At 40.0% G+C, this 24,541-nt stretch overlaps 1 protein-coding gene across 1 annotated transcript in view; it reads right to left on the reverse strand.

The window, feature by feature from the left end:
- Nucleotides 1-23,829, reverse strand: part of OPRK1 (opioid receptor kappa 1) — a 122,943-nt gene extending 99,114 nt beyond the window's left edge. Inside the window, exon 1 of the mRNA XM_061598754.1 lies at nt 23,760-23,829. The gene's annotated coding sequence lies outside the window, so the exon portion shown is untranslated. The remainder of the gene's footprint in view (nt 1-23,759) is intronic.
- Nucleotides 23,830-24,541: the final 712 nt, after the last annotated feature.

Consider the following 24,541-nt stretch of genomic DNA (forward strand, 5'->3'; position numbering starts at 1 on the left):
GGTTTCTGCTAGTAGTATGTTATCATCTGCATACCTTAAATTATTGATATTTCTCCCTCCAATTTTTACACCTCCTTCATCTTCGTCCAATCCTGCTTTCTGTACGATATGTTCTGCATATAGATTAAATAAATAGGGTGATAAAATACACCCCTGTCTCATACCCTTTCCGATTGGAAACCAATCGGTTTCTCCGTATTTTCAATATGACGAGTCCATGATCTGTACCGCAGTCTGCTCCTGGTATTGTTTTTGTATGGAACTTCTCCATCTTCTGCTACCAATTATATTTAATCAATTTGATTCCTATATTGACCATTTGGTGATGTCCATGTGTACAGTCGTCTTTTTGGTTGTTCATAAAATGTGTTCGCAAGAAACAAATTATTGGCTTCACAAAATTCAATAAGTCTGTCTCCTGCTTCGTTTCAGTATTGTAGGCCCCATTTCCCCACAATTCCTAATTCTTCTCTGTTCCCTACATTTTGCATTCCAATCCCCCAGCACATCTTGTTTTGGTGTGTGATCAATTTCTTCCTGTACTTCTGCATAAAATCTCTCCAATTCCTCTTCTTCTGCATTTGCCGTTGGAGCATAGACTTGGATGATGGTTATGTTGACAGGTTTCCCATTAAATCTCATTGAAATCACTTGCTCATTCCTTGTGTTATAACTCCTAATTGCTTTAGCTACATCACTTTTCACTAGTAGAGCAACCCCCTTTCTTCCTAATTTATCATTTCCTGCATAAAATATTTTGTAGTTGCCTGATTGGAAATGTCCCATTCCCATCCATTTTCGTTCGCTCACACCAAGTATTGTAATGTTGATGTGTTTCATTACTTGCTTGACAATTTCTAACTTTCCCTGGTTCATGCTTCTCACATTCCATGTTCCTACTGTGTACATCGTAGAACTCCAGACTTTCCTTTCATATCTGTATGCATCAGCCTCTGGGTTTCCTTTCGGCTTTGACCCAGCTGCGTCATTAGTCACAGCGCTACTCGTACTTGTCCTTAGTTCTTCCCTAGTAGCTTGTTGAGTGCCTTCTGACCTGGGGGTCTCATCTTCCAGCACTATCTCATATTGCATTTTGGGTACTCTGTTCATAGGGTTTTCATGGTAAGAGATATTCATGGGTGGTTTACCATTGCCTTCCTCTGAGTTTGGATGCATCTTAGTCTGGTGTTTCAGCTTTGACCATTCCGCCTTGGGTGCCCCTGCTAGGAGTCTAGCCTTTTGGTCTAGACTCCTGGCAGCATTGCTCTTAGCTTCTTCAACACTCTCAAACCCCCTCGCCACATTAAGGTGTGCATCCAAAGAGGAGGTTTTTCTGTTTTAGGCAAAATTTAATAGTTTTTTGTGGGCCCTAAAAATTTCATTTTTTTTTCTGATGTGAGAAAAAAATTAAAACATTTTCTTCGACCCTAAAAGTTCATTTTTTCTTCTGATTTTTAAAAAAATCGTGGGCCCTAGGCACTGTGCCTACTGTGCCTAATGGATAAGTCGGCCCTTCTCCAACTCGCAGGAGCTTGTAGCCTTAAACGGCCAGAACGTCTGTGTTGCTGTGGTACTCGCAGGCATCTTTGCTCTGCAGGGAGTTGAGGGTCCTCCTGTTCACTGGCTGAGGCTGGCTGAGGGGCTCTAGCTGTGGTCTGATCTTCTTCTAGCGGTGGGAGGTCTTCAGCTGCATCTTGGGTGAATCTGCTTGTTCCCTCTCCTGGGTCTGCTGTGCCAATCCACTGCTCCTCATCCTCCTCTAAGGACTCATCTGATGCAGTTATGACAATCTCTAACCTGTTTTCCAGGGAGACAGCATACCCAGCAAGTCCATGGATCTTCTCAGCATACTTCGGTTTCAGTCCCATGAAATAGGGAGTCTCCCACTCCCACTCCTCTTCTCTTCCTGTTGTCCAGGAGTATCATCTTTTTGGTCTGAAATTGTTGTCCATGTCAATTTTGTACCAGTGAAATCCTTGATATTTGCAGATGTTCGTGTTCTTTTAAATTATAGTCCTGTAGTAAGGAGGTTAACAATCCCTTATGGCCACTAAAACACTTCTGCTTCGAGCCTGAAAAGATAAATACCCACCATCTATTATGCAACTGTCTCAGGACCTCATGGCCCTTGCTACATTTGAACCTATAAGTGTCAATTTTTGTGGATGCATATATGAACATCTGGATGGCTTACATCAACTTACATGTTTAATTTAAGATGGAAGTACTGACAGTTATTGCATCCTAAATGTGAGTGAGTTTTGTTTTTTCTGTCCTTCACTTCTTTCTTTTTCTTTTTTCTTCTTTGTTAATAATAATAATAATAATAATAATTCAACTGCCAGTCTAGTCAGCTTCTGTATGTAAAATTGGGAAGCAGTGCTATTTCATCCTTTGTTTTAGACATAAAAATGTCTTGGGCTCTTCCCATTATTAATGAATTGTTTGATACACTGATTAAACATGTACTCTGCCTCAGAACGATCTGCTTTTATTGAGCCTATAAATCTAATGCTAGTATACAATTCAGTTTATTACTTTTATCCCAGTTTTCACAAATGTATTCAAAGCAATTTACCAATGGAAGATAAAATAAATCTCAAGTTGAAAACAAAGTTAAGTACAAAGTTAAATACAAGCAATGGATACCAATTAATAATATAGACAGATACAGACACACACACACTTTAAAAACCAGCAGTAGCGAATTAAAACCTACATCATACTCTACAGATTGTCCAGAACAAATTGTTTGTCACTAATCATCTAAGCACATAGTTCCCTAAACTTGGCACCATCAAGGTGGCTCAGTAGACTACATATGGCCTTATAATGGAAAATCTAAGTTCAAATCCTAACTCAGCTGTAGACTTATGAGTGGCCTTGAACCACTCACTAATTTTCAACCTAAGTTCCCCACTGAGGAGAAAAAAAGAGACAAGGTGGCTCACCAAACTGCATACAAGAGAAATCATGAATCATAAAGGACTTTGCACACTCAGTGTGCTATTCAAATTGTAAGTTATGAGCCTCCACATCAATATTTATCATCTAGGGCCAAATGTCTCACCCCGAGCACTAAATGTGCAAAATAAAACACTCCTGTAATCTCAGCACTTGGCAGATCACTCCATTATTGTTAGTTATTAGCTCCATTCATTTAAATGTGTCCATTCCATTTGACTTTTTAACATTAGCCAAAATTCATTTTGTCTATTTTATGACCTTTTCAGTAATTGTAAAGTGACATTCTTGGGTGAAAATAAATGAGCCATTGCAATGCAACAATAAATAATGCTGACCGAGGAAAAACGACAATTAGTAATGCAAGCTGGCTTGGGGTTCTGATTAGTAATGAAAACCAAGACTGTGCAAGTGTTTCCTTTGGTGCCACCTGAGCTCACCCTTCATGTAACACCTCCACTTCTGAGAGGGCAAGTACATGGCTGGTAGACAGATTAATATTTTTAAAAGGTGAAGTGACAGGAGTGATGGTGATTTTTTGAGGAGAGAGACAGTGGTTGCTTCCAGATGACCTACTTATTAAGCATTCATCTGGATTTGTTTGCATCATGCCCAGTCTGATTTTGAAGCATTTCAATGTTTAGGATGCCCCATATCTGATCCCTATATCTTCATGAAGCTCTAACTCACAGCTGAGATGGAGTCAGAAGGGGAATAGCATGCAGAACCACAGCCAGAAGCATTTCCACAAGACAAGCCCAGGGGGAACCAGCCAGAGGATGCTGCATTGCCATTCTCTGTCTCAGGAGACCCCATCACAGAAGCCTCAGAACAGCCCCAGTCTCCCCTGCTCTGTTGGACTAAAAGATTGCTGGAGTGGGCTTTGCCCCTTTAACTTAAGAGGCACCTTTCAATGAAGGCAGAATTTGCAGTTGGGGCAAACTGGCCACTCCTTTATAGAGTTCAGTCTAAAGTTGATTGCTGCTGAAGAAACATCAGAGCTTTTTTCTCTTGTCCTATTCAGCAAGGCAGGTCTGACTTGCCTGCAAGGAGATCAGTGCTTGGCAAAGAACACCTATTCAACTCACCTGTTTTATCTTTTTAAAAAAATCTTCTTTCTTCTGCTACTTCATGCAATGGACTTGTGGTGTTTAACCATCAGCGTAAACTTGTGCATGTTTGCTGAGAAGCAGGGTTGGACGAATCTGTCAATTTCTCATTATTCCAGTCTTAAATTCAGTTTTCCATATATCTGTAGCAAGTTGCATTAAAATAAAAAACCTCATGAAAATGTCAGCATTTTAGTGCAAATTTCTCACAAGAAGGGCATTTTTGTATGCAGTGTTGACTTATACACATGTTGTCAATCAATTTCCCCTAATATAATGTAGTCCTGTATGTTATTTTCACTAATATATCCACTTGTATACATGTTTTCCCCAATATATGCAATTTTGTACACATTGATTAGCTGAAGAACTGCATCACAAAGTTTGGACATGGCTGTATTTTAGTACTTGCATTGGTTCAAGAAGCACAAATTAGGTAGTTTCTCTTTAAAATGTAAACAAAATCAAATTATTCCCTCATCCTTACTTGGAAATAAGATCCATGGTGTTCTTTGGAGCTTAGCGAGTGTGGTTAGGATAGCAGGCATAGCTGCCTGAAGTTAACCCTGGAACCAGTTATTTTCAAGGCTGTATCCCTGTATTAGGTCAGAATCTAGCTATAATACTGCAGTCTGAAAGGTGGCAAAATCTTTTCCTGTCCCTTAATCTTTTCCCCATCCTCCTTGAACATGGATGGCATGTCTGCCAGTTGGTTCTTTCTTTAGTAATAAGCAGTACATTTACATAATGCAATAACTCAGGCTGGCCAAAAATCTATAATTCCATCTAGCTGCTTTCCTGCCAGTCCTAGCAGGGAAGAGGGATCTGATAAGGTAACATGATTTGTTCCCTTTCAGGCCAAATTCATATGTTACACACACACACAAGTAGTCATTTTATGGCTGCAATCCTATACACACTTACCTGAAATAAGTCCTGTTGAGCTCAGTGGGGCTTACTTCAGAGTAGACATACGTAGGATTGTGCAGTATATGCTCATCTATTTTAAAATGCAAATAAAAACAGCTCATTTGAAATCAGTGCAGCTATCTAGGTTGATAGAATCTGGCCACTAAGAATAGGATGGCAATTAGGGAAGCAGCTACTTCATTACGGAAGCAGCTACCGGGCCAAGTTCAAGGTTCTAGTTTTGGTGTACAAAGCCCTATACAGCTTGGGACCAGGATACCTGAAAAACCATCTTATCCCTTATACACCCAGTCCATCACTGCACTCTGCAGGTGAGGGTCTCCTGCAGATACCATCTTATCAGGAGGTCCGTTCTGCACAACATAGGAAATGGACCTTTACTGTGGCGGCACCTACCCTGTGGAACTCCCTACCCTTAAATATTAGGCAGGCGCCATCTCTGCTATCTTTTCGGTGCCTTTTGAAGACTTTTCTCTTTCAACAAGACCTATCCCAGTCTGTGTCTGTGTCGGAATTGCTTTTTAATATTTTTTTAAATAAATAAAAATGTTTTTTTAACCCTTTTTAAAAGATATTTTTAAAGCTTTTTAAAAATGCTTTTAAAGTTATTTTGTTTTGGTGTATTTTAAGATCTGTTTTTACGATTTTTTGATGTGTTCTTAGCGCCCCTGTTTGCTGCCCTGGGCTCCTGCTGGGAGGAAGGGCAGGGTATAAATCAAATAATAAATAAATAAATAGATAAGAAACGTATGAAGTAAGCAAAAACCGTTTGTTTTGGTAGGTATAAATATAGCTATTTAAAACTGATGTTTGGTATACTGCAGAGATCTTTAAATTTGGATCTACAGGCATCAGATTTCAGATTTATCACAAGATAAAATGCCAAAACTATGTGCAGTCTGTTTTCCATCAATAGAAACAGATTCTGTTAGTGTGGTAGTAGATCAGTTTTTACAACAATCGTACATTTTTCAGAAAAGCACTAAATGTACACCAATTGTGGACTAATACATGGCAATCACTTTCAAATGTAGAGGCACGTGATATTGCACGTGTGCATGTGCACAGCAGATTGAGCATGGTCATGGTGCTGCACTATATATATGAAGAGGGTTGTGGAAATCCTGGGTCACCATAGAGTGTAAGGATGCAATCCAACTTGTTGAAGGCTGGCAGAAACTGAGCCAGCAGAAGCCTTTCAACTTCTGTTCAGGAACTGCTGGGACGGGAAGATGCGGGCTGTGCAGGCAAGGCACGGGGGAAGGAGATGAAATGCATGTTTTGTTCCACAATCCCTTTCCTGGCTTATAGGCTGCTGGGATGGAGGACCAGAAGACCAAGCCAAATGGGCTCAGGATGCAGTGTAATTCCCCCCCCCAGTTCTGTCCCCAACACACAAGCCTGGAATGCCCCTTTTTGAGATCTTCCGCAGGCTCCACTTGCGCTGGTCTCAGCTGAGCCAGCTGGGCGATGGCTGCACCCAGGTGGTGGCAGACTTCCCCAGCTGCACCACAACTGCACTCGGGTGGGGGGGACTTCTGCCAGCAGAGCCTGGCAGCACTACCACCCTTCCTCCACCACCACAGCTATGCCACATCTTGAAGCCTCTCAGCCCAGCATAACTACCAGGTGGACTGGGTCCTAAGTATCCTTCAGTTTTATAGTACAAAATACCTTAAACAACTGATGGAAAATGGAAATGGACTGCCTTCAAGTCGATCCCGACTTATGGTGACCCTATGAACAGGGTTTTCATGGTAAGCAGTATTCAGAGGTGGTTGACCATTGCCTTCCTCTGAGGCTGAGAGGCAGTGACAGGCCCAAGGTCATCCAGTGAGCTTCATGGCTGTGTGGGGATTTGAACCCTGGTCTCCCAGGGCATAGTCCAACACCTTAACCACTACACCACACTGGCTCTCAAAACAACTGATAGCAATCCTTAAAAACACCCGACTGTATCCCAATAGTTGTGAATCAGACAACAGTTGTCTGAATACCAACAGATACTTAGAAAGAAATCCCCTATAACTACAGTGAGTTCCCATGAGACTCAAGCTTCTGATAAAATAAATTAAACACAGATTTGTGATGGTATCTAGAATTTATGTCTGAAAGATGAGGAAAAGGATATTTTTTTTCTTAATCCATCTAATATTACTTGGAATCCCTGGGGTTGGTAAACTATTCTTCACTTCCTAATTACAGGAAAAATAGTTTCAAAAATTCCTGGGTCCCAATTCTGTGGCAAAAGAGATCTACTGAATTAGGAGGCAAACTAATTTCTGTAGTGATGCTGCAATTCTTGAACTTCCTTTCCGAGGGAAGAAACCAAACAATCTCTCTCTTTATTATTATTAGCTTGTTTCTATACATTTAAATGTTCAGCTTCTTGTGTAACACTGTGTTTCATTTATATTAATTTCTTGATGAAATTTAAAAGCTCGGCAAGAGGCTAAGAGCAAACGTTTGAGACATTGGCACAATATCCACAGACAGATGTTCTTTCAGTCCTCTGCAATTAAACAATACTGTTATTTTTCTCTGCTGTTTGTAGCATGCCACATTGACAGGAATCACAATTCAGGATGGTTTTAAACATTTGCAGCATTCAAGGAGATTCACCATCTACCTTGTGAAAGCATATAGTTATAACTGGTAAGATATAGTGAGAAATAAACCTCACAATTACACGGGAGCTAGAGAGAGAGAGAGAGAGAGAGAGAGAGAAAGCAACACAAAAGACATCCCAGGAAGCCTATTGTCTTACTCAGACTAAATGAATACACCAGAGTATTTCTAAAAGGCAATAAGGTAGTCATGAAACATTGCTGTTTGGAATTATTATTGCATTTCTAAGATTAAAGTGCACAAATAAAAGGAAACCTGAAATTTTCACAGCTAGCTAAAACACAACACTGCAGTTTTTATTTGTTCATTACAGCTGAATCTACAATATGAATCCCATGAAACAAATCAAACAGTAATAAATGGTGTGTGCTTTCCAATAGCTTTGTACTTTTTTAAAAGAAAAATTGTGTTTTGAAACCAACACGGCAAGTGAACAAGGGATTTTTCCAAAGCTTAATCTCTAGACTCTTCAAATCCTCAAATTTATATCCATTAATATATTTGGCATGCATCGCTGGTGAATCTTTTGTCCTTCATGTTGCTAATGTTGTTTATCCTTAACATTTCTGTATTTATGTGGGCGATCTGGCTTCCAAATTCACTGAGAGAGGACTACAAATATTTTTAAGACAAAAATTGGGAGCAGAATCTTTCACTCAGCTTTCCTTTCTGTATATTATAGTACTTGCATAAGGTGTTTTAACAAAGCTAAACGAGTGAGAAACTATCCTAATAATTCTGTAGTTCTACATACTTTAGATTCAGAAGGCCCAGTGGAGTCAATGGGACCAGTCTAAGAGCAACATCCAACATTGCTCAAGCAGATTTCTACTAGTACAATGGGACTTCTCCTTCCTCTGCTTCCCCATACCACACCTGGATCTCTTAACTCTTCAGAGAAAATTTGGGAGCCAAGCAAGGAACAACAGGGGGAGGAGAGAAAGGGGAATTTCCAGTGTACAAACAGAAGCCCACTCCACTGGTGGATGCTGGGCACTTTCGGATGTGGTCCTAAGTAAATATGTAAGGACTGAGCATATACTACATCATTAACGTGTAATGAGTTCTGCCCGTTTCTTGAAATATCATGTATAGCTATGTAGATCCTTTTGCAAACTCCTTTACCACTACTGGTCTTTGCAGATGCTTTTAAGCTAGCTATCTTTCTAGTATGATGTTCACCATTTCCTCCTCCTTAGCACACGTCTAACACAACATCTTCAGCTTTTTCACATAGCTTTACAACTTATGCCCTACCAATCATTCACCAACACAAGACAAACAGCTGGAGCAGGCACTGAGGGGGTCTTCATCTGTATTTCTCTCTCCTGGAAACCTTCCCATAGGCCTGCTAATGGTAGATGACCATCTTGTAAGAATAATAGAGGATTGTGAAGGAAGGGAAATTGCTCTGCCTCCCTTCCCGCTCCCCATCTGTGAGTAAAATACTTTAAGTAAAAATTACCACCTATTTTATATTTCACTAATTTTATTGTGTATATTTGTTTTAATCTGTTGATATATAGGCATGTAAATTAAATGTCAATTTCACGTTGTTATATGGAAACCACTTAGAACAGATCCACAGAATTATCAGCATTGACAGAAGAAACAGCTTGAAAATGTCTTTGTACCTTGCCATTTGCAGAGCTTGGAAAAGTTACTTTTTTGAACTACAGCTCCCATCAGCCCAATCCAGTGGCCATGCTGGCTGGGGCTGATGGGAGTTGTAGTTTTAAAAAGTTACTTTTCCAAGCTCTGGCCATTTGTGAATACATCTTACTCACCTAACAGTGACTTTATTCATCCTGTAATCTTCCTTCTGCTGTTCAACTAAAACAGGAATGGAGGGACCAGATGTTTGTTCCTTGCCATTACTTGACTACAATGTAAAATCAGAAGAATATTGAAGAATATGCCTTGAAGGAATACGATTTTGCACATGATCATGTAAGCTTCTCCCTAGAAATACTGGATGAAAGAGCTTTGCAGTGGGTTTGGCCTGAGGCATTCTTTAAAACTAAAAAATCTCTTGCTACATATACCCTTATTGGTATTCTTGGGGCTTTGTACACACACGGCCAGGTAATTTTATAGCTCTTCCACTGGAATATATATGTCCCAGTGGCAGTGATAGGAACAAAACAACAGTTGCTAAAAGGTAATGGTGGCACTGAAATGAGGCATTTCTATCAGGAATTCTAGGTAAGAAGTTTTAAAATGCAGGCAAAATATTTATTCAATAGAACATTGTGTGTGTGTGTTATGTCCCTTCGAGTCGATTACGACTTATGGTGATCCTATGAATCTGTTGTAAACCACTGTGTTTAGATCTTGTAAGATTAAGTCTGCAGTTTGCTTTATGGAGTCAATCCATCTCTTGTTTGGTCTTCCTCTTTTCCTACTCCCTTCAGTTTTCCCCAGCATTATGGTCTTTTCTAGTGAATCATGTCTTCTCTTCTCATTATGTGTCCAAAGTAGGATAACCTCAGTTTTATCATTTTAGCTTCCAGTAATAGTTCTGGTTTAATTTGTTCTAACCCCAATTACTTGTCTTTTTTGCAGTCCATGGTATCTGCAAAGCGCTACTCCAACATCACATTTCAAATGAGTTGATTTTTCTCTTATCCGCTTTTTTCACTGTCCAGCTTTTGCACCCATACATAGAGATCACGAATACCATGGTCTGAATGATCCTGACTTTAGTGTTTGGTGATACATCTTTGCATTTGAGGACCTTTTCTAGTTCTCTCATAGCTACCCTCCCCAGTCCTAATCTTCTTCTGATTTCTTGACTGTTGTCTCCATTTTGGTTAATGATTGTGCCAAGGTATATATAATAATTGAGAAGTTCAATGTCCTCAATGTCAACTTTGAAGTTACATAAGTCTTCTGTTGTCATTACTTTAGTCTTCTTGATGTTCACCTGTAGTCCTGTTTTGTGCTTTCCTCTTTAACTTTCATCAGCATTCATTTCATGTCATTACTCGTTTCTGCTAGTGGTATGGTATTGTCTGCATATCCTAAATTATTGCTATTTCTCTCTCCAGTTTTCACACCTCCTTCATCTTGGTCTAAACCCACTTTCCACATGATATGTTCTGCATATAGATTAAACAATAGGGCAATGAAATACACCCTTGTCTCACACCCTTTCCAATGGGGAACCAGATTTGTCCATATTCTGTCCTTACAGTACCCTCTTGTCCAGAGTATAGGTTGCGCATCAGAACAATCAGATGCTGTGGTACCCCCATTTCTTTTAAAGTATTCCATAGTTTTTCATGATCTACACAATCAAAGGCTTTCCTGTAATCTATAAAACACAGGGTGATTTTCTTCTAAAATTCCTTGGTCTGTTCCATTATCCAATGTATGTTTGCAATATGATCTCTGGTACCTCTTCCCTTTCTAAATCCAGCTTGGACATCTGGCATTTCTCGCTCCATATATGTTAAGAGCCTTTGTTGTAGAATCTTGAGCATTACTTTACTTGCATGGGATTTAACACAATGGTTCGATAATTACTGCATTCCCTGGGATCCTCTTTCTCTGGAATTCTTTTCTTTTCTATATTTGGATAGATTCAGTCTCAGTAACTTGTAGCAACTCTATTGGTATGCCATCTATTCCTGGTGATTTGTTTCTTCCAAGTATTTTAAGAGCAGCTTCCACCTCACATTCTAAAATTTCTGGTTCTTCATCATACAGTTCCTCCATGAATGAATCTGTCATCCTTGCATCTCTTTCATAGAGTTCTTCAGTGTATTGCTTCCATCTTCCTTTTATTTTATCTCAGTCAGTCAGTGTGTTCCCCTGTTGATTGCTCAACATCCCTACTCTTGGTTTAAATTTCCCTTTAATTACTCTAAACTTTGGGAATAGGGCTTTTGTCCTACCTTTTTATTATCATCTGTTTCTATGCAATAATTATTGTAGTAGTTCTCTTTTTCCCTATGTACTTGTTGCTGTATTATTGCATTTAGGGTTCTAACCGAGTCCCCCATGATTATCAGAACATCCTGTTTTGGTGTGTGATTATTTTCTTCCTATACTTCTGTGTACAATTTCTTAATTTCCTCTTCTTCTGTGTTTGCCATTGGACTGTAGACTTGGATGATGGTTATGTTGATAGGTTTCCCATTAAATCTCATTGAAATCACTCTCTCAGACCTTGCATTATAGCTCTTAATTGCTTTTGCTACATCACTTCTCACTGTTAGAGCAACCCTGTTCCTTCTTAATTTATCATTTCCTGCATAAAATATTTTGCAATTGCCCGACTGAAAATAGCCCATTCCTTTCCATTTTAATTGACTCATGCCAAGTATTGTAATGTTGATATGTTCCATTTCTTGTTTGACAATTTCTAACTTTCCCTGGTTCATGCTGCTCACATTCCATGTTCCTATTGTGTACATTGTACAACTCCGGACTTTCCTTTCATATCTGTGCACATCAGCTTCCGGGCTTTCCTTTCGGCTTTGACCCAGTTGTGTCATAAGTCACAGCGCTACTTATACTTGTCCTTTGTTCTTCCCCAGTAGCTCACTGAGTGCCATCTGATGTGGGGGTCTCATCTTCCAGCACTATCTCATGTTGTATTTTGGATACTCTATTCATAGGGTTTTCATGGTAAGAGGTATTCAGAGGTGGTTTACCATTGCCTTCCTCTGAGTCTGGATGCATCTTAGTCTGGTGTCTCAGCTTTGACCATTCCACCTTGGGTGACCCTGCTAAGAGTCTAGCCTCTTGATCTAGATTCATGACGGCATTGCTATCAGTTTCTTCAGCACTCTCAAATGCCATGACCACATTAAGGTGTGCATCTTAGAGGAGCAACGGAACATTAGATTTATGTAAACAGAACTGAACTTGAGATGAGGATGATCACTTATTGTCATGCAACTTTGAGCAAGTTTCATCTGTTGTCTGCATATGATCTTCTATCTCCTTCATGTTAATCCCCCAAATTCTTGCGATAAGTTGTCCTGATTATGGAGCTTAGTTTTGGACCAAGTGTTATCCTTTGTACAGGTCTGATATGCCAGGAATCATTTTCAATTCTACTTTTAGCAGCAGCAGAGTTCTGGAGAAAAGCAATTCAGTTTTCTGGTAGACTGCCTAAGCCTGGTGCTCTATTCATTTAGGAGGTGCAGTAGTCTTTGACATCAGCTGCAGCCTCCAAGCTGTCCATTTATTCAGGGCAATGGTAGCTAATTTCTCTGGACAAACTGTCTTCAGAGTTGCACTGTTCCCAGCTATCATGTAATTGCTAGATCTAGTGGGGTTAAGAATAACTCACCAGGGAACAGGGAAAACCAAGTACTGGAGAGAGAGAGAGAGAGAGAGAGAGAGAGAAGGAGAGCACAGTGAAGTAACCAGCCTATCATTAAGCATAGTACTACCTGTAAGAGTTTACTTATCTCCTTCCTTATCTGAAAAGTGAGTTATGATGCTGTTGTGGTGGCAGAGTGCTGGGATAGTACAGGCCAAATGGAAGCCATGGGCCCAGTCCCAACAATAAAAGAGGAAACTTTTTGTATGCCTGAAGCTATCCAGGGACCACAAATTGGCTCTTCCTGACATAGGATTCATATCCAAACATAAAATTTTTGAAAGGCCCATTTAGCTATGTAGACCAACCCACAGCATCCACAAAGGAGAAGCATTGACAACACCATGGAAGTAACAATGCAAATATCAGAGCTCTAAATACAAACACTAGTCCCCATGCACAATGCAGGCATCAGCAGTTGAGGAAGAAAGCCTAATTACTTAGAAAGTTGACCCAGTGAATGGTCCTGTAGCACCAGCTGTTGCTGAAGCCAAGTGGGTTATAACCCTGATTAGTAATTTTATGTACTTCTTTTTGACAAGATTTATATACTGCTTGATTGTAATACAATGTCAAATTTGGACAAATGACCCACTGGAAGACCCACAAGAGAGTGGGGTATGATTAATATAATACTTAAATGTTTTTTAAAGTATATCCAAGCTTAAGACAGAATATTCCCCCTAAATATGGAAGCACATGGCATTCTTTCAAACCATGTGAATCTGCTAGATAGAAAAAGGGAGCGTGACCCCTGGTTCTGATAAAATCCGTTCTTCCTTCAGTCTCTCCATCTATTTCACACCTGGAATCCTAAATAACTAATATTGATTAATGTCTTTGATTTTTCTGACCACTGATGGCTTCATTCAAACTCTGTAATGTGCACTTTCTGCAGTAGAAAATGTTTCCCTATTATATTCCACCAAAGTAATTTTCAAAAATATACAGAAAATTCCATCTGATAGGTAATCCTCCCCACTAATGTGGGTATTTGGGGATGAAAATGGCTGAGTACTGTTATTCATACTGTGATCATTAAAGCAATTCCCACTTCAGAAAGTTCCAAGTGAAGCTGAATTTAATAAAAACTTTAGCTGTGTAACCCAAAACTCCACCTGCACAAAAAATAGCCTAAAGACTCAATCAGCTTTTGCATGCAATGAAACACAGTTGAACAGCTCTAATTTGTCATCAAAATGCAATATGCTAGTTGCTCATATAGAAAATTACTTTAAACTCCCAGGGACAGGACAAGGTGTTAACAAAAGGGCTGGATTCTCGGCTCTATATTTTCAACCCTCCTTTGACACCTTTTTAACCTTTTTTTTACCAACACTTCATAACACACTCACAGACCAACATATTATGGCATCTGAAACCAGGCAGACTGATCAATGCAAATATTTATGGGGGAAATGCTTAATTGAGAATATGGTGAGCTTTTGATTTCTGGGTGCGAGGGTAGCAGATGAGAATCCCAACATGTATACTCTCTATACATACCCACCCACTCCAGATGCTGTTGGACTCCAAGTCCCATCAGCCTGACCCATCATGGCTGATTGTCAGGGATGCTAGGAGCTATAATCCAACATCATATGGAGATTCGCCCCTATTTTATACCCTACCACTACAGCACACTGTCCCAGGGCTGAAATGCAGATGGAGCTGTTTTGCCAAGAGGCAAGAGTTTCAGGGGAGGGGGATTTCAAAGGCAATGATCAGACCAGTGGAAAAAATTTACAATGCTTTAATTGAGAGCAGTGGATGTTTCACTGTGGCCAATATGTACACAGCACCCCACCAGCCTGGGTCTGTGTTGAAGCTTTCTGAACAGGAGTTAGGGAGCCTTATTTATACACAAAAAAGCCCCTGGGCCTGGTGCAGGTTTGTACCTGTGACTTCAACTAGCTATACCTATGGGGATGTTTCTTTAACTTGGGTCTCACTCTTCTGTCTTTGTTTATAAATCCTGTTGGTCAGTGTCCTTGGGCTTTGTACAGCATGATTCATTGTACCTGCCTTGAAGGGCAAGTTCCTAGGCCTTAGCAATGAGTGAAAACATCTTCCCTAATGAGCTGTTGGCATCTACTGTCTATTTTGGCCAATTAAGGGCCTCTCCTTACTTCATCTGTGTTACATAAATAAAGCTTATTCTACATAGGCAGGGTGAGAAAGCATGCAAATAGGCCCACCTGGCTGGCTTGCAGGGGTGTGAGATAGGAGCATGGGACAGGGGAATTGAGTATGTCATCCTATACCTCCGCATTACATCGAGATGTCTTGCGAGATATTTTCCCATACAGGAGCCAAGCCAGAGGGATTTCATTGAGATCCAAGGCAGATGATGAAGAACTTGGACTATAAATCATTTGGGAAGGGAAGTCTGCCCAAGGTACACATATTTCACATGTGTTCTGGTTGCTTTAAAATGGCATGGTAATGAACAGATGTTCTTGGAAGTTAGGGTCACTAATTTAAGCTGATTGATCGAGGGTATATCTACATCATAGACTTAAATAGTACATTACAGTATTTTGTTTTAATATAATATCTATCCCCATGTAGCTTCATGAATCTGACGGAAGACTATGGGTCAGCTCAACATCATGGTGACCTACATCACACAATTGTTTTGGGACCCAGTGATGCTCTCGGCATGCACAGTATAGTTGCACAGGTGGCCACCACTGTGATTTCTACAATAGCAATGTCTCCAAAAAGAAGTACCTCTACTTTCTGGAAATCATGGCAACACCATCTACAGTGGTTTGACTAAGCAGCCAGTAACACAAATTATGCAAAATCCACCATGGTGTTCAAGCCACAGGACCTACACAAGAAAATTTGAGAACAGGAGAACTTTCAAGTTGAATTGCATCCACCATCTTGAACATAACTAAGTGCCCAATGACTTGAACATTATCATTCCTTATATTTGCCCTCTAAAGAAAAAGTAGAGTAAAGAGAAAATATACAATGATATTTTTTTTTCTCTGTGGTTGATTTATTTGTACACTGAGAACACACTACGTACTTGTCAGGCCTGATGCTGCCAAATCAGTGTTTATAATAATGCAGCTTGCAGTACAGAGCTGTGCTATCAAAACTGATCACTGAAAGCAAAAGAAAGGCAACTCTTCTGAACATGCCAGTTATCACACTGCCCTTTCCACTGAAATGACAAAGGACAAGGTTTTAAAATGCCCGTCACTTAGAACTTTTCACTGGCACATCTGCTTCCATGGAAAATGTGAAAGAAACTGCTGTTAGCAATAGCAGAAATGCCAGATTTTTCATCAGTGTCTTCCATGACAATCACCCAAGAGAGAAGCTTTTATATAATTCACAGTGATCTATAGCTTTAAGAATCAGGCATGGCCTTGCCAGTATATGTTACTGAAAGCCACAACAGGGATCTGCAATGTATGTGACCCAGACAACAGGAGGCTCATCCACCACTAATATCATTGGAGAAGACTTGGGTTTCACAAAACCTGGACTTTTGTCACTCTAAATGGAGTTTGCCACAGAACAAGTCTCCCTAAATGCCAAGGACTAGTGCTGCCCAGCAGCAAGAGCCGCCAGTCTGCCCCCATGTACTGGCCAACAAGGTATGAATATTGGAGTGGGGCCAACATCATTAACATGACAGTGATACTCTACAAGTGTGCCATGGAGGTCGAGAGCACTACTCAGTATGACTACCACCTAGCTGAGCCATTTAGCTGTGGTATTTGGACAGGTACCCTGTGGTGTTTGTCCCTTCAGGGGCAGGATTGGCTCTACCATGAAGCAAAGATAATTAGTCACCTCAGGTGAAAAACGCAGGTACCCCTCCCAGCTGGTCTTCCTGAGGCTCCTAGCTGTACCCTTCTGTCAGAGGACAGAGTTGTGTGTACCGCATGCCTTGTCCTACACTATCTAGTATTGAATTAAGATTCAGCTGCCAGTCCAGACAACATCTATATGTGGGCATGTGTGTGGGAGATATCTTGGTCCTTAGCCTCAAGCAGCAAAATGTCTTGGGCCAGCCCTCTTGGTTCTACCATGTGGGGTGTTAGTGCTAAGCCTGTAAATCACTTTCAGTTGAAAGTGTCTCCAGACTCATATTATTTTTACTGTCTTTTTTGATATTACTTTATTATGTTTCAGAGATGCCCCAACTCAAATGAAATGCTGCACATGAGCTTCCAGAGATAAGTCCCTGAAGGGAAAGTGTTAGTTGTGAAATTATTGATAACCAGTGTGGCAATATTAAATTACTAGTAGGGAAAGAATGGAGGTAGGCGAATGGGTACGAAGAAGGAAATGTGATTATATATGCCTACCACAAAGAGACTGTGACCTCCATCCCGCTGCTGCTTGTTAGGAACTTCTTACACAGAATGGGTAATGGTTTCCTGATTAAAAGCTCATTTGTTCAGCTATCGTTGCTACTCTTCTACTATAATTTAATCAGGGCTTCAAAAGTGCCAGGCCCTTCTTTCCATACAGTTATTGATTTAGAAACACTAGTATCCAAGAGATAAATCTTGCTGCCTGTTGCCTAGGGATCAAGCTTACACTACTAAATTGGACAGGATTAATCTTTTTTCTGCTTGACTTGGCAACCATGCTTAGAACTATGAGTCTCACAGGTGCATCTTCAAGAAAGAATTTCAGTAGAGATGATTTGGTACAGGAACTTGACACAATTTAACAAAGCTAATGGGGAAAGACTGTGTGCTTCTCTGTTCTATCACCATCCTCTCCATTCTTGACCAATTTGATCTGGAGGAAAGGAGCCAGGAAATCAAATGCATACACCCAAAAATGGTTCCAAAGGGGCTTTCCTGACTACTTTATATAGCCAAACTGCGGAAGGAAGTATTTCAGGGAAACAGTCAAAGGGAGTTGTCCTCCACAAGGGAGCACTGAGACAAGACATGGACATGTATTTTGTCAACATTTTCTTCTCTACTCCTGTCCTTTTTGGCAATTTTTCATATCCTTTTGGAAAGGGTATGAAAGTCTTCTCAGGGTAGTTCCTGCAAAAAATGGAGGGACAGTTTTGAGTAGTTTGCCCTTAGCACGTGATGGATATACATTGATCAGTGGCAGCTGGTGGCTCCATGTCTGTGGGGCAGTAGAATCTGCTCTGGGTTTTAGTCCAAACTTTCAATGAACTGTTCAAGGTGCTTTAAGAACAGCTCATGGAGATTTTTTTGTTTGTGCGTACATTTTCCTCCCATTTTCTGAGTTGGGGGACCAGGAGTAAGAAAACTTATATTGCATCTTACATAGATTTGTTTGTAAGCAGCCTTGAGAGCTTTTTAAAGCCAAAAGGCAGGATGCAAATCTCTTAAAATATCATCAAATAATTAAAAATCACATCTGAGCTGTATATACAGTTATTTGCTACCAAAGAAAATACAGCCACTGAAGAGACAGGAACTGTTGGAGATGTAACAGGTCTCCAACCAATTTCATTCATATATTTTGGAGTTGCCCAACTATACATGTTGTACACTGGATTGCAATCTGCAATTTTAGTGCAGGAATGATTTGGTACCAATTACTAAATAGTCCTAAAATATTATTACTTAAATTATTTAAGAGGTATGGTATGAGAGCAGGATCTGGAAGTAATATTTGCTGCAAAAACAAGCATTGCAAAAGCGTAGCAAAATTATTTCAGAATGGCTCAAAAGAATCTGGGATATCACAATAATGATAAAATTAATATATTATAGAAAAGGAAATAATGGTTAAACAAAATTTTGGAACAGTGGGCATTATACATGTTTTGAATAACAAATTTCAGAAAAATATATATCCATACAAATTATTTTCTTTTATTATAGCATTATATTATGTATACAAATATTGTGTAAATTTTGCAAACAAAACTTGTGGAACTGTATTAAAATTTAAAAGAAAAGGAAATATATCCAGGGACTAAGCAAATTCTACTCATTCTGGTTCTGTAAGAGATATGGATCTTATACTTTTGCTGCAAAGAAAAAAAGTTTCTTTGGGCGTCACTGAGCTATCTTCATTAGCTCAGCAGGTGACATGACAATGGTTAGTTTAAACTGCTAATTTCCATTTATGAAGGTTTGCTTTCTTCCAACTCTCTTATGGTGTGGCCTTGCTAAAATTAGGGACAGAGATATTCGTTGTGTGCAAAACTGCAACAATTAATGCTGTTGACGGTGGTGCTCTGCAGAGCAAAAGTAACTTTCTTTCATAGTGGAGACCACTAGGGTCTAATAATATTTTAATGAAAATCCCTTTATGTACAGTCTATACAAAGGAAACAATAACCTGCTCAAATACTAGACTTAACTAATTTATGTTATGTTCCTGCTGGTTTTATTTGTAATTAAAACCTGTGGGTTGTACCTAACTAATTCCTGTTCAGAATAGAGTCACTTAAAACTAGTCACTTCAAGTTAGTTGTGTGTATTGGTTTCAGTGGATCTACTCTGGGTAGGAGTTGGTTGACTACAACCCTGTATTTTGATTTACTCTGTTTTAATCTTACTGTTTAATTTTAGTTTAAACTGTGCATATTTCTGCCCTGGGACCCTCAGGTGATGGGCAGATCATAAGTACTGTTAATTAATTAAGACCTGTATCAGCTGTGACAAAGGATTAATTAATAATTTAGTATTTTCAAGGCAGAATCTGTGCAGCATACACATACTCAACCCTACTACCTCAAACCCTTACTCCAGATGACTATCCCAAAGCTTCATTGCCAATATACTGCAATTACATTTCTTCTGTACAGCACATTGGCTCTTGTTCCTGTGCATCCTTATGTGCACAGGTGGGGTTTCTAAGCTTTTGATAGGGGAGTGAGCCAGTCATAGAAATGACATAAATATAAGATTATTGCATACGGCAAAGGAACAGGTCAAAACATGGCTTGAAAGCCCATTAAATTACAAAGCTAAAAGTTCACATGTCCAAAAACTTCAAGCCAAAATCTGTTTTGTTCTGTCAGAAATTCTGTCTACTGTTGTCTGATGCAATAATATTTTTTCTGATGAGTACAACAGAAGTCAACTACTTTCATGTAGTCTATATTTTCTTTAACTGCTCATCCTTTGTAGCTTCTTTAGCCAGGAGTTGCAAAAAATGGATTGTGACACTGCTGCTACAGTGCTATTCTGTGACTGGAAGGGTCCATAGGGTTTTTGTGGATCTCTCTGCCTGTGGATGGTGAGTGTTCCATCCTTGGAGAGAGTTGTCCACCTTTGGAAGACCCCTTCCAACTGTGGCAGAAAGGACAGCTGTTGTTGCTCCTCTATAGCTGGTAGTTCAATAGCAGAGAGAGAAAAAAGGGGGCATTCTGGTGGCATGTGCATGAGAGCGAGAGATAGAGGGGGAGATGACCCCAGATAAGGGAAAATACACCAGCCCTGGTATTGGATATTTCTTTTCCCTCCAGACACCCTTCCACTTTCCACCTGGGGCATTTGGCAGTTCCACCACCACCAGTTTCTCCCTCCCCTGACCTCATTGGATTGCTTTGTCTGAAACTGTTTTTAATTAAGACAGTGCCTTGTACTCATTCTTTGCCCTACTTTGGTCCTCTCAGTGATCTTTAGAGAGCGCTACATGCTCATTTATGTTCCATGAACTTCAGTGTTCTTATTATCTATCTAGAGCAGATCTTCCTATTTCACAATAAGTTTTTTCAGATGCCAATGAACTCTTCTAAGTGCAAAGGTTAAGGTTTCTTCTCATACGACGTTCTTTGAAACTGTCATCACCATGTAATAAGTCATTTGTATATAAGCTCACCATATGGCTTCTCTCTACACACCATCATAATCCCTACACATCATCACCACCACTAGAAGTGTTCAGTTGATCTGCACAAAACCAAATCATGGCAAACTTGTGGTACTGTAAATAACACAGTGGGATATGATCTGGATGACGGACATAGCAATGGCTTGCCAAGTGCAGCAGCCACTAGGCAGAATCAGTTTCTATCACCCTCACAACAGCCGCTGAATTATGGGAACCAGCTCTAAGGCAAATCAGTGCAAATCAATGGGTCACTTTAACCAAACCATGCAGTCTGAACTACACCATTTGCAACTGATTTATGGGATACAACAGCAATTGTTCTTCAAATGCAGGGTATTAAGAAAATTATGAATACAAGAATATTAAGTGTGTTAGTTAAAATTTCTTATAAACAGTAACAATAAATAACATTATTGTTTAATTTTCATGTGGCTGTGCAACCTTGCTGTCAGAAATTTCAGCAACAAAACTGTAATGTTTCCCGCCTCAGAGTACTTCCTCTTGAGAACAAGATTTTCCTCATCCTAAAATGTAACATTATAACTGCTTCATGGTAGCTCATTGTTTCTTTCAAGTGTTATCTTAGACCTCTGCAATTCTCAGAACTCTCTCCATTCACACTGAAAAATGGGTACTTATATGAAGTGCTGGTGTAGTGTAATCATTTATGGCTTGACGTAATAAATCTGTCTTACCTGACTTCAGAAGAGTGTCTTTCATGTTTGCCTATACATTTCTCATTTTAATATATTCTCACCAAGAAAAAGCATAATCTAAAACTACAAATCTCTGCCTGCTACAGTCTGGTATTATTGGATCACTCCATGCCATGCCTTTCCTGGTTTTTGAAGTGTATATACACCTCAAGACTTGCCATTTTGCTTCATGCTTTACCAGAGTTGCAGGAGTAGAAGGACAAAACCTCTTCTGTGTTTTGAGACTTTTAATGGAAGTTCTTCTCAGTCATAAGAAACTCTCAGGAGATTCAGGTACTGTTGCTTTTAAAGACTGTTGTTCCACTTTGGAAAATCACACATAGCATGTAATTTTTATTAACTTATGCACAGTTATTCCTAAACAACAGATTCCTACTTTCTTCCACATGAATCAGTCTGCTCACTGGGTTCTTCATCAGAGGCTTTGCCATCAGAGGTTGAATTTGCTGGGAGGTGGGATAGGGCCTTCTCTGTAGTAGTTTCCAGCTTGTGACCTCCTTTTTCATGTGTTTATAAGATCACCCCAATAAATGTTGCTGCCTCTGGTGAAGGACAAGGTGCCCCCCAAATCCGCATACAGAAACCAGCTGGCCTGGCGGTTGACACTTACTTTGACACCGGCAACAAACAGCATCTTCTACCACAGTTTTAAGCTAGCTTGGGGATGCAGGGATGAGGGTACAGGACAGACACAGTTCTGTTCATCATCTCACTGGCACTGACCGCTCTTCAGCATCTGCTACCAGAAGCAGCTATCTCATTTACCTAAAGGTAGAGCTAGTTCTGGGCATTTTTATGGGCTTGTAAGTCCTTTTTGTTCTGTTGGTCATCCAGTTAGCAATTCCCCTTCTGTTCTTCCATGCCTCTGCTTTACCTTGTAAAGTTTTGACTCTGTTGTTGGCATCTTGTAGATTATTCGCTTTACAATGTTAGCTAATTTGAGAGTCTTGGGCCAAAATAATCTGCCATTTCACCACATTTTCAATTAGCTTGCATATTGCTTTACTTTAAATTAATTAGACATATGCTTACTTTCTATTAAGCTATTTCTGATATCAATCTGCAACCCTGTTAAGCTCAGCCAGTTGGAACAGACTCCTTTTGGGACTTACTGGAGTCAATGAAGCCAAATCCTAATACTCTGTCTTAATATGGTTGTGCAATGGACTGTTGATTAGTAGTTGTGCTTGTTTTTTTACTTGGTTTTAGGTGTTCAACTTTCTTTCTTTCTTTCTTTAAATACAGTGCTAATATTTGTATATGTATATATTCAAACTGAATATGCTGAAATACACAGTCCAATCCTACTGAAATCTCAGAGCATGATAGACATCAGGAAATGACATGATGCTGTGCAATCAACAAATAGCAACTAAGAGCCTCAAACTATAAGCTATCCATTTAAACAAACTACAAATGAAGCACCAAGCAAGGACACTAAATTAGCTTAAAGCTATTTGCAGTTCTCTGAAAATTTCAGGAGAGCATTCCTTCAGGTTTATTGGCATGCTTGAATAAAATTAGATTAATATGAAGCATTCTGCAGAGGGGAGGGGAAGAGGAAAAACCAGGGTGCTCTTAAATATAGCTTCAGGCTGAGGAGAAGTGCCCTTCAAGAACAGAAACTATGTCAACTTTTGGAAACAGAACTTTCTGATGACAAAACAGCCCATTGACATTTTAACTTCTTCAAAACCACAATTCTATGCCTGTTACAGCACAAGATCAAGAAAGCCCATTGAAACAGACAGCACCTAAAACGCCAGACTAGAAAAGATGACAGAAACCTGTGACTGGATCTTCTGTTTCTTTAAAGTTTAGCAAAAAAAATATGGAAGGCAAGTGAATCAAAGCAGGAGCCCAGCCCTGGAGAAGCAGGGAAGTAACTCTTTCCCTCAGTGCCATGTTCCCAATGAAAATTCTCCCACTGAAGGTGCTGTTTGCCCCACTGTACATATTAAGCTTCCCTGGCAGACTACAGGAGCTACAAAGAGGCTTGCATGGGGGGTATGGCACAGGGGAAATGATTAAAGGTAGAAACACACTCACTGCTCTGCTGGTTCCACCTCTCTCTTCTGAAAACAGGCACATGATGCTAGTCCAACCCTGGCCCTTTTTACTGTAAAACCTAGTGGGAGCAGCTTGAGTCTTTTTTTTTTTAACTGAGCTTCAATTGCTTTGCAATTGATCAGCGGATCAATCCGTTCCCCCTGTGGCAACTAGTGTATTCATAGCTTAAAGGTAGAAAAAAAACACACTCACTGTTCAGCTGGTTCCAGTTCTTCTCTACCGTTCTCTTCTGAAAACTGGGGCACATGACACTACTCAAATCCCACCCCCTTTTCCTGTTAAACCTGGTGGGAGCCGCTTGAGAGCAGGTTTTTTAAAATTAGCTTCTAAGAGATTTTGCAGCTGATTGGCAGATCAACCTATTCCCTCTCTGGATGTGGCTAATGGAAATGCTTTGATCTGGTGACTAGTGTGTTCATTTCCACTTGCACAGCATAACCTCCCCCACCTCCTCTCCCCATGTGCCCCCTACTCACTCCCCAAATCTTTTCTGGAGTGTTGGGGAACAGATTTAAAGGGTGCATGGGGGCAGCAAGGGAGGAAGGTACATTGTGAAAGTGAAAATCCTTGAGCTGATGGAAAGAGTTGGTTGAATACGACCAAGAGGATATCTAATCATGGATCTCCATCCTCTCCTCTAGTTAGACATTGGGGCTCACTAACTGTTTTTATTTTGCTAATCAGTAGAGCCAATAAGCTGCTTTGAGGACCAGAAAGTGGTGCTTTGGACAAGAATTTTTAACTCTTTCCTTCCATGTCCTTTCTCCAAAGCAATTCCCCTCCCAAGCTACAGTTAATTCCGTTGTAGGTAGAGGGGGAGACACAGATAATCCTCCTGCCCTACTGTTCACAGAGCCAATAGTTTTGTGGGGGTGATTTACATTGGAGAAAAGTCATGGAAGGAAGACTTAAACACCCTCTCCCAGGAAAGGACATCCTTCATCTGCAGCCTCCTGTGCTCTGCCTCAGCTAAT

Source organism: Rhineura floridana, chromosome 1 (assembly GCF_030035675.1).
Source record: "Rhineura floridana isolate rRhiFlo1 chromosome 1, rRhiFlo1.hap2, whole genome shotgun sequence".
Taxonomy (NCBI): Eukaryota; Metazoa; Chordata; class Lepidosauria; order Squamata; family Rhineuridae; genus Rhineura; species Rhineura floridana.